The sequence below is a fragment of the Patiria miniata genome, unplaced genomic scaffold, assembly GCF_015706575.1.
Source record: "Patiria miniata isolate m_02_andy unplaced genomic scaffold, ASM1570657v1 HiC_scaffold_10, whole genome shotgun sequence".
Classification (NCBI taxonomy): Eukaryota; Metazoa; Echinodermata; class Asteroidea; order Valvatida; family Asterinidae; genus Patiria; species Patiria miniata.
In genome coordinates this window covers 19,640,886-19,652,524 of record NW_024037048.1, presented here as the reverse complement: position 1 = coordinate 19,652,524, position 11,639 = coordinate 19,640,886, and the positions used below count along the sequence as shown (strand labels likewise).

At 41.1% G+C, this 11,639-nt stretch overlaps 1 long non-coding RNA gene across 1 annotated transcript; it reads left to right on the top strand.

Annotated features, from left to right (window-relative positions):
* Positions 1–793: 793 nt before the first annotated feature.
* LOC119739604 lies at positions 794–10,159 on the top strand. The gene is made up of 4 exons (XR_005272602.1): positions 794–834; positions 3,458–3,660; positions 8,449–8,470; positions 10,103–10,159. It is a non-coding gene; the product is annotated as an uncharacterized LOC119739604 (long non-coding RNA).
* Positions 10,160–11,639: the final 1,480 nt, after the last annotated feature.

The following is an 11,639-nucleotide window of genomic DNA, read 5'->3' as shown; positions in this document are numbered from 1 at the left end:
TTGTACAGCGGCCGCTACATAAATTTAAAATAATAAGTGGCAGCCGCTGTGCAAAAAAAAATATTTTCACACGTACAAATAAAATATATTCACACTTTTTTATGTGGCGGCCGCCAGATAATAAGTGGCAGCTCTACATAAAAAAGTGTGAATATATTTTTTTTTGTACAGCGGCCGCCTCTTATTATCTGGCGGCCGCCACATAATAAGTGGCGGCCGCTGTACAAAAAAAAATATTTTCACATGCACCAAAAAAAATATATTCACACTCATTGAGTGGCACTATCCGTCTTCCGTATAAAGTGGATACTGGGAAGAGCTCTAAGTGTATTGTCTCCATGCATGGACAAAGAGGGCGCTTTACAGTCAAACAAGCAGAAGCCAGAATGAGGGACACTTCACTGGTTCACTCATGCTGGATATCGTTCATTTGGTACCAGCATTTATAAGCCACGATGGCGCCCAAATGGCCCTCGTTTATAGTTTTCTCTGTGGAAGGGGGGGGGGTGCTTGAGCGCAGGAAGGCTCGAGATTCTACCTTCTCTTTGAGCGTGGTGACTTCTTCCTTGCTGATCTTCCAAGGAAACTTCTCCGTGGTCTCCCCTGCTTCCTCATCCAGCATCCAGGGTTTGGACAGCTCCCCCCCCCCCCCAAAAAAAATACTACGTACAGCTCCAGTGCGTTTCACCTTATCGGCATGCAATTTGGTTCTTTATGTCTATGATTGTACCTGACACTGTTAATTGTAAAGAGCGCCACCTGTTGATTGGTTTTCCCGATAATGTATGTGGCATGGCGGTAGGCTAGGCCTGTCCACCAAGCATGTTTTGTCAGGTAAGTCTGGACTATTTACTTGTCAAAATTCGACTTCCTTTCGGCGTACTGGAAAGATTCCCATATCTGGACATTACTCATTTCTCCCTTCAGTGATTTATGCCACAATTCCGGTTTAAAATGTCCAAAAATATTGGATTTAGCAGGAAAATTTGTTACCAAAAAACTATAGGCCTCGTTAGCTGGAGTTACCCAGCCCTGAGTTTTATCATTGGGTTGTCTATAGACAACCCAATGATAAAACTCAGGGCTGGGTAACTCCAGCTAAGGCCTCGTCATGAGATTGATAAAATAGTCGGACTCCCTTATAGCGGCATCCCTAGGCTTTATCGCGGCATGGAAAATTTCTCTTCTTGTGTTGCCTAAACTCCTTTAAGTGGCGATTTTTATCCAGTTCTCCAGGCCATAACGACTTATTGCCGAGTCATTTAAAAAGGCCGATTAAAAAATGTTGTGTCTTTCGGGACTTTAACGATTTTTAATAAATATTCACATTTTCCAAAACCTGCAAATTTTCCCTCACCGTCATGACCGTGTCTGCTTAAACTAAAAGGTAGGCCTACCATCTATAGTTTAACATAAATCATTAATGGTGCTCTGTCCATGAAAGTTCCATTGTCTGGTTCCCCTTCTACAGCTGCAAACACAAAATGAAGTCGAAGGACGTTATTTCCACCGCGAAATCGTAAAAACTTTTACAGGATCAAAATAAGGACAGCGCGTAAGAAAAAATAAAACGGCACACTGGGGATGTGTAAACTGAATGGCGCCCCCAATCGCCAATCAGTAGACTTGTCATCACAGTATTTTCTCCTTTCGGGGAAGGGCAGGGTTTTAAGAAATCATCCTGCTGGGATATAGTCTTTCAAAGTTTAATCAACTTGAACGTTACAGGGAAAATATCAGACTTTATTCAGGGGATGTTTTGGTAAAACATTCACTATGAAAAAAAAAAGGTTGAGATTATTATAAAAACCACAATTCCCACATACCGCGATAATAGGGAGTCCACCTCCATTCGCATATTCCGAGCATTTTTATCACAGGCATTTGAAAAGGAAGAGTTATACAACCTAAGAAACTGGACAATTCGGGAAGGTTAGCGGGCAATCTCTAGTCCAAACAAGAAACGTGATAAGTACCGCGATAATACGGCGTTCCATCCTACATGCTTACTGCCTCTGCCAGCATCCTACTGTCTGAAAAAAACACCAAGGACATTTCACTAAATGTCCAGAACTCCAGGTATGGAATCTTTCCGGAGTACTTTTTAACCCTAACCCACCTCACTCCTCCAAAATCCTCCTGGCGGTTTTGGAGGATTCTAGAGGATTGAGGATGAATGGTGATTGAATCACATGAGGATTCTGGAGGATTGAGGATGAATGGTGATTGAAGCATAGAAGGATTCTGGAGGATTGAGGATGAATGGTGATTGAATCACATGAGGATTCTGGAGGATTGAGGATGAATGGTGATTGAACCACAAGAGGATTTTGGAGGATTGAAGATGAATGGTGATTGAATCAAATGAGGATTCTGGAGGATTGAGGATGAATGGTGATTGAAGCATAGAAGGATTCTGGAGGATTGAGGATGAATGGTGATTGAATCACATGAGGATTCTGGAGGATTGAGGATGAATGGTGATTGAACCACAAGAGGATTTTGGAGGATTGAAGATGAATGGTGATTGAATCAAATGAGGATTCTGGAGGATTGAGGATGAATGGTGATTGAAGCACAAGAGGATTTTGGAGGATTGAAGATGAATGGTGATTGAATCAAATGAGGATTCTAGAGGATTGAGGATGAATGGTGATTGAAGCACAAGAGGATTTTGGAGGATTGAGGATGAATGGTGATTGAATCAAATGAGGATTCTGGAGGATTGAGGATGAATGGTGATTGAAGCATAGAAGGATTCTGGAGGATTGAGGATGAATGGTGATTGAATCAAATGAGGATTCTGGAGGATTGAGGATGAATGGTGATTGAATCAAATGAGGATTCTGGAGGATTGAGGATGAATGGTGATTGAAGCACATGAGGATTTTGGAGCCGGGAAGTTCCTCCATGAGGGTGAATGCATTTTGTGGCAGGACTGTCTGATGATTTTGAAGGATTTGGCGTTGGGTTATCCTTCATTTAAACACGAGTGCAAAATTTTGGGATGAGGTGGATTTTGGAGGATTGACGATGAATGCATTTTGAGGCAGGACTGAAACATTTTGAAACATTTAGGCGGAGTTGCAAAATTTTGGAGGATTGAGGATGGTTCTGAGCAAAAAGGGCCAAGGGGGTTATTAATGCTTTAATTGCATACATTGTGAGACTTTCTTTTTATTGCTCCATGATTGTATAGTAATTCTTTCAGAACTGTAAGTGTAAGGGTTTTAAACTAAGTTCAGGAAGTATGGTCAGGCCCTACAGGCCCCATTTTTATCTTTTGTAAATTTGTCAATTTTGGGGAAATTGTTCTCAAATTTCAGAATTATTGTCCACCAAATTCTTCAAACAATGCCCTTTCCAAAAATAGCAGATGAAAACAATATTTGAACTATACCTTATGAATTAGAAGGTAAAGATGTTAAAATAACTTGTTTTGCTTTGTTTCTTGAAGTTGACAGAGTTTGAAGGTTCTACCAAGGATGTCAAGTGTGGAGCACATACAGGATGCAGAGCACAGTGATGACGTATCACCATGGCAACACGTATCGCTCAAGATCACTTGAATGAGATTGTACCTGACACCGTTAATTGTAAAGAGCGCCACCTGTTGTTTGGTTATCGATCAACATTATGCAGCAGATAATGCAGCGGTAGGTTTTATATAGGCCTGTACGTCAGGTAAGTCTGGACTATTTATTTCTCAAAATTCAACTTCTTTTCGGCGTACTGGAAAGATTCCCATATATCTGGGCATCACTAATTTTTCCCTACAGTGACCTATGTCACCATTAAAAGGGATAATATGTCCAAAAATGTCGGATTTATAGCAGGGAAAAGTTGCTACCATGGCATGCCTACTGAGAAAACATGTCAAAGGACATTTCCTAGTCTTTGTTGGTCAGTGACGTCTGAGGTATGGGAGTCTTTCCGGAGTATTTTTGAATGCTTTGCATACATTGTTGGGTAAGACCTCTTTTATAGCTCCATGATTGTATAGTCATATAGTCAGCAGGGCCAGGGCCTATTGTTTTTAGTTCACCGCACCTACCCCAATTAAGAACCCAGTATCAATGCACACATATAGTGGTGTTCCCTAACGTGGCGCACTGCGACGTTTCTCCTGACTTTCCTCATGCACGGTTGCCAAACTTCTTTGTTGATAAACTTCAAATTCATTCAGTTATTACTGGTACTTTTTCAGTAGTGTTTGCCATTTTAACTTCTGTAAACAATTTCACTGTCATACAATTTTGAGCAAAATTTATAAACGGTGGCGTCCGGAAATTGGGCCAAAAATCAGCTGAGTGTTCCCTAACGCAGCGGTACTTGCATAAATCTTGGAAAATTCCAGGTTAACACTAAAAAAGTTATTTAAAGTTAGCGAATTCTAATTAATAAATATCATATATCTTTACCCAACTAGAAGAATGTCAGAAAAATATTTTCTTATTTTTGGGTGAGTATAATCATGGTGAGTTGAAGGTAAATTGTTTCCCGATGATAATTTGAGTTAGAAATATGATTCGGGTTTGTAACTTCAGGGGTTGCCCTTCAGGAAAATCAAGTTTGGATTGATTTGGGGGTCAAAAGGTCAGAGGTCAACGTCATTGGTCAAGGTCTAGGTCATTCCATTGACCAGTATTAACTATTTTACTACATGTACTTGTAATTTTGCACCTTATATCAACAAACTCAGGCCGAGGGGTTTCAACAGCACCGCTATATTTTTTAGGAAAGTTGCAGTAATGTTTATTGATTCATTTTATTTCATTAACAGCTTTGAAAATGGAGTTGAGGCCAGACAGACAGGGGGCATAGGACTGCATATTTGCTCTCAGGTCATTTTATCTAATGCATTTAATGTTAGACACTATTCGTTTGTGAACTTTTCTCCAAAAACCTGAAAGTATTTATTGCCAATGACCCTCTAATATTCAGGACCAAATTTTTTTTGGAATTATTCTTGACCATTCTCTTTATTTGGTGAAAAATTTTGACCATCGTCTGACTAGAGGCGTTGCATGTTGATATTAGTGCTCAGGCATCAAAGTACGTCAGGAATCGACCACTAGTCTCGCCCCAACTTGCTCATAGTTGTTTCTGTGGCATGGTTTAGCTGTATTTGTCCTTTTTGGGGGGAAGAAAGTAGTGCAGGTGGGAAAATTATCAGAAAAACTAAGATGACATTTTTGTATGTTTACGTTTCTAGAGTTACTTCTACAACGACGATAGGTTCAACTACAACTATGCGCAGGCCAAAGCCACAGCAGGCAACTACAAGGAAGCAGAGGAGGTAGGTTGGACTCCCGGACCCAATTTTCGTTGTTGCGCCCTCAATAGTTGGCCAGTCATGGCGCAGTGACTCGTCATGGGGCCTGAACTAGTCATGGTGTCTTTCATTTGCAAACATCAAAAACCGAAACTACCAAGTTATTATGAAATACCTGACTGTTAGTGAATAATAGTCTCAAGCATCCTGTGAAATCACGGCACCTGGTGTGCTGTCATTTTCAAGAAAAGTGGAATTTTGTATCAATGTCCACCGATGGTTGGCCCTGTTTGAGAGAGAAGCCCGACTTTCTGTCTGTTCTCATCCATATACTGTTGCCGTATACCTAGATGTAGAACAAAAAGATATTCCAATAGCTTATTTTCCCATGTGCTGCATCTCTTTGGAATTCCTTGCCTGGTGCTTATTTCCCTCCAACCTATGATCTGTCCTGATTCAAGAGGAGTGTGGAGTGCTGTGGCCTCGTGGTTAAGGGCGTTGGATTCGTGGTCTGCGGGTAAAGCTGCAGGTTGTGCGTTCGAGTCCAGCCTGGGGTCGTGGTGCGTGTGCCCTTGGGCAAGGCACTTTGTCACTCATTGCTTCTCCCCACCCAGGAGTAATAGGCTATCAGCTTTGGTCCAAAAATTGGGCCACCGGCAGACGATCGAAAAGAGCAATGCTCATAGCGATTTTTTGAAAGGCACATCTAGAGTTGGAGAATGTGTGATAGCTTTGCAGTGTGAGTGGTGGCAGTGTTATCACTTTTGATTTGTGTTTTCAAAATTGCCGTCAATATGCTTGAACCGGATCAATTGTATGTTGTAACAAGCATGTTTTGGCTGCCATTTAAAAAAACGAAAACAAGGGATAGCACCCAAAAAGCTGCCACCGCTGCAATGCTGTCACATATTTTCTGACTAGAGGGGTGCATACCTTGCCGAAAATCACAATGAGCATTATTGCCCTCATTTGATACTGACCAAACCCCACACTGATGGCTTATAAGTGGGTGCCTATGAGGGCAGAGATGGTGTGGTTGATTTAGCTGCTTTGCTCTGACTTGTAGCCCTGTATATCTGGTGTGGCTTTTAGCCTTGTTCAGGGCGAATAGGCATAAAAAACAAGTCTAAAACCCAGATGGGGATCTTTCTGTGCCTCCTAGACCACTGTTTTGGTGGCAACACTTGGTTTTACCATGATTTAATTGGAGTGGGTTTCTTTTCTCTTGTTTTCCAGATTTTTGTGCTCATTCAGAGTGAGAAGATCAAGAATGACTACACGTGTCTCTGGTTGGCAAGATGCTGTGAGTATTACCGTCAATTGTGAATGACGTTTCCTCTTCCAACTTCCAAGTTGCTAATGATGGGAATGAATCCACCTGTTAAGCCTCAACTCATAATGTATTGACCACTCACAATTGTGACTGCACAACCAAATGTCCAACTAAAGTCACGACACGTCGCGTGCATGCATTTCATGTACTGCTGGAAAATCCAGAGTGGCATTAGGGAGATGCACATGTTGCCCATGTGTGAGGTAGACTGAAGGGTCTCTAACAATGACATAACCAGCATGCAATCATCGCCCTGATTGTATATTAAGGATGTGACTTTGCGTTTCATTGTGTAAATGTAAAGCAAATATTTCAATAACCGTTTTAAACGTTTAGCCATTGACAGTGGCTTTTGCCTACCCATTATGTCTGATCTGCAGACCGGCGTGATTGACATGATAAATCAACAATGGTTGACATAGTAAATAGCAGGCAGTCGTTGATAAAGTAAAAATGTAACTACGTGTTCCCCAAATGTAATCAAGTACTACGGTGCTTCTAAGGTTTAGTAAATTAAGTAGGTTTTAAATCTGTGTTAATTATTTGTGCTATGTGTGGTTATCTCCAAGGAAGATCGCGTGAACGGAGGTCCCGTTTGTATAATTTGGGTTTAGTTTAAATGTTTTGAAAAATTTGTAAGCGGATTTAGAAGTTTTTACGTTTAAACGTGTAAACATCACATCTTAGTCGTACATTTGCCATGTTGGATTTGTTCTATCACATTTTAAGCAGATTGTACGACAGAAATTTGCTACATTGAACATCCCTCTTGGCTCCCAAATATTGTACACAGTTACACTGAGCATTGCTGGCCGAAAATTGCTGAAACGAGCATCCACTGAACCGAACCATCTTTTGTGGACCCCAATGTGTTTTCTTACAGCAGTATCCTATGTATTTATATTAATGAGGATTTTGGAGGATTGAGGATGAATGGTGATTGAATCAAATGAGGATTCTGGAGGATTGAGGATGAATCAAATCAAATCAAATCAATCATTGTGATTGAATCAAATGAGGATTCTGGAGGATTGAGGATGATGGTGATTGAAGCACATGAGGATTCTAGAGGATTGAGGATGAATGGTGATTGAAGCACATGAGGATTCTGGAGGATTGAGGATGAATGCATTTTGAAGGCAGGACTGTCTGATGATTTTGAAGGATTTGGCATTGGTTATCCTTTATTTAAACACGAGTGCAAAATTTTGGGATGAGGAGGATTTTGGAGGATTGACGATGAATGCATTTTGAGGCAGGACTGTCTGACAATTTTGAAAAAAAGGATTGAGGATGGTTCCAAGCAAAAAGGGCCCAGGGGGTTATTAATGCTTTAATTGCATACATTGTTATACTTTCTTTTTATAGCTCCATGATTGTATAGTCATTCTTCCAGAACTGTAAGTGTAAGGGTTTTAAACTAAGTTCAGGAAGTATGGTCAGGCCCTACAGGCCCCATTTTTATCGTTTGTAAATTTGTCAATTTTTTGGGAAATTGTTCTGAAATATCACAGTAATTATTGTCAACCAAATTCTTCAAACGATGCCCTTTCCAAAAATAGCAGATGAAAACAATATTTGAACAAAACCTTATGGTTAAGATGTTAAAATAACTTGTTTTCCTTTGTTTCTTGAAGTTGACAGAGTTTGAAGGTTCTACCAAGGATGTCAACTGTGGAGCACATACAGGATGCAGAGCACACTGATGACGTATCACCATGGCAACGCGTACTGCTCAACATCACTTGAATGAGATTGTACCTGACACCGTTAATTGTAAAGAGCGCCACCTGTTGTTTGGTTATCGATCAACATTATGCAGCAGATAATGCAGCGGTAGGCTATATAGGCCTGTACGTCAGGTAAGTCTGGACTATTTATTTCTCAAAATTCAACTTCTTTTCGGCGTACTGGAAAGATTCCAATTTATCTGGACATCACTAATTTTTCCCTACAGTGACCTATATCACCATTAAAGGGAATATACAACATTTGTAATCATCGAAAAATAAAACTACCAAGATTTTGCGAAATACCTTAATAGGATGTTGGTAAATGACAGTCTAAAGCATCCTGTAAAATTATGGCACCTGGTATACTGTCATTTTCAAGAAAAGTGGTATTTTTGTATCAATTTCCAACGCTGATCGGCCGATCAGCGTTGGAAACAACTGGCTTTTTTTCAAATACTGGCCCCAATTGAAAATTGCACTTGTTTGCAATCGATTACAAACCTATGAACGGGTACGAGCCAGCTAGACTGGTTCCCTGACCTTACAATTCCCCAATGTATGTAAACTGCTCTGTTTCTTCTTATATGGAGTCAGGGAACCAGACTACAGGAAAATGATCGTTTTTCTTGGTTTTTATAGCATTTTCGAACCCAAAACCTCCAAAAAGTCAGTGTAACTATATTTGCTTTATATTTCCAACCCCCCAATTCCATCCATTTCTGAAAATTACAGCAAAAGCAAATGATGTATATTCCCTTTAAAAGGGATAATATGTCCAAAAATGTGGGATTTAGCAGGGAAAAGTTGCTACCATGGCATGCCTACTGAGAAAACATGTCAAAGGACATTTCATAGTCTTTGTTGGTCAGTGACGTCTGAGGTATGGGTGTCTTTCCGGAGTATTTTGGAATGCTTTGCATACATTGTTGGGTAAGACCTCTTTTTATAGCTCCATGATTGTATAGTCATATAGTCAGCAGGGCCAGGGCCTATTGTTTTTAGTTCACCGCACCTACCCCAATTAAGAACCCAGTATCAATGCACACATATAGTGGTGTTCCCTAACGTGGCACACTGCGACGTTTCTCCTGACTTTCCTCATGCACGGTTGCCAAACTTCTTTGTTGATAAACTTCAAATTCATTCAGTTGTTACTGGTAGGGCCTACTTTTTCAATAGTGTTTGCCATTTAACTACTAGTACTGTAAACAATTTCACTGTCATACAATTTTGAGCAAAATTTATAAACGGTGGCGTCCGGAAATTGGGCCAAAAATCAGCTTAGTGTTCCCTAACACAGCGCACTTGCGTAAATCTTGGAAAATTCCAGGTTAACACTAAAAAGGTTATTTAAAGTTAGCAAATTCTTAATTAATAAATGAATATATCTCTACTTTACCCAACTAGAAGTATGTTAGAACATTATTTTCTTATTTGTGGGTGAGTATATCAGTGGTGAGTTGAAGGTAGATTGTTTCTCGATGATAATTTGAGTTAGAAATATGATTCGGGTTTGTAACTTCAGGGGTTGCCCTTCAGGAAAATCAAGTTTGGATTGATTTGGGGGTCAAAGGTCAAAGGTCAATGTCATTGGTCAAGGTCTAGGTCATTCCATTGACCAGTATTAACTATTGTACTACATGTACTTGTAATTTTGCACCATATATCAACAAACTCAGGCCGAGGGGTTTCAACAGCACTGCTGTATTTTTTTAGGAAAGTTGCAGTAATGTTTATTGATTCATTTTATTTCATTAACAGCTTTGAAAATGGAGTTGAGGCCAGACAGACAGGGGGCATAGGACTGCATATTTGCTCTCAGGTCATTTCATCTAATGCATTTAATGTTAGACACTATTCGTTTTTAAATCTAAAAATTAATGTGGCCTGACGTTGCGAACTTAGCAAGTTCTTCTTCAGAGGCTAAAACAGAAATGACAGAGGCACATACATTAACAAGGGGGTGCACACAAACATGCAGGGATGAAAGAAGAAACACAAAAGGAGGATTAGGTGGGAAAGGTGTGGAAAGATGCAGGGGAGGGTGGATGAGAGAACAAAGAAACAAAGGGAGATGGCAAACCACAAGGGGTCTCAAGCAATGAGGACAGTCTCTTGACCTTCACTAACCACATCAATTCCTTCCACAGAACCATCAAATTCACATCGGAGTTCTCGGCTCACCAAACCCACTTTCTGGATGTCACCGTCCGCAAACAAGGCAACTCACTAACCACTGACCTGTATTCCAAACCCACAGATACTAGACACCCACCAGTACCTGGCATAGCGTTTAGCCAGGCACTCAGACTCAGAAGAATTTGTTCTAATGATTCCGATTTCTCACGCCATACACAGATACTGAGGAACAACTTGGTGGCCAGGGGTCACAGCTCTCGCCAAGTTCATCGTGCCATTGCCAGAGCTAAAGCTATCCCCAGAAATCTAGCTCTCACGGGAAAGGCCCCTGATGCCATGGCCAAACCCATGATTCCCTTGGTTACCACGTTTCACCCCAATCTCCCTCCCCTTCGCAAAATCACTAATGACAATCATCATATCCTCCATACTTCAGATCGCCTTGCCCGCGCCATCCCCAACGGCCCCACATTGGCTTACAGGCGTCCTCGAAATCTACGGGACTTGATTGTTCGAGCTGAAGTCCCATCCTTAGATGCATCCCCTCCCACCCAGCATGGTACTTTCAAGTGCAGTTCCAGATGTGTTGTCTGCCAGATTCATATCCAGGAGTCTGACTCCTTTTCTGGCCACTCTTCTGTCACTACCCACAGAACCATTGGTAACATCACTTGTAACACCCCTAACGTCATATATCTTATTTCTTGCAGGGTCTGTGGAGTGCAGTATGTAGGTGAGACTAAGAATACGCTCAAGAAGCGTTTCTATGCCCACCGGTCAACGGTCAACACCAAGAAACTAGACACCCCTGTTGGTCATCACTTCAACCTGCCTAACCACTCCATTTCTGATATGATTTTGCAGGGCATTGAATCTCTTGGCCATCGCAAGGACTCAGTTCGCCTCAGCAGAGAGAAAGTGTGGATGAATCGTCTTCGAACTATTCAACCACATGGTCTCAACATCCAACTTGGAAATGATTAATATTTTTCTTCCTCCATTGTCTTCTGTTACAGATAATCCACCTGGTCTTCATTGTTTGTGTTTCCCCATCTTTCCCCATCTTTCATCCCTTTCCACCTCCATACTGTTCCCCCCCCCCCCGCATAATCCCCCTTCACTCCCACACTCTTTTGTCCGTTCCCACTCCCTGTGACCT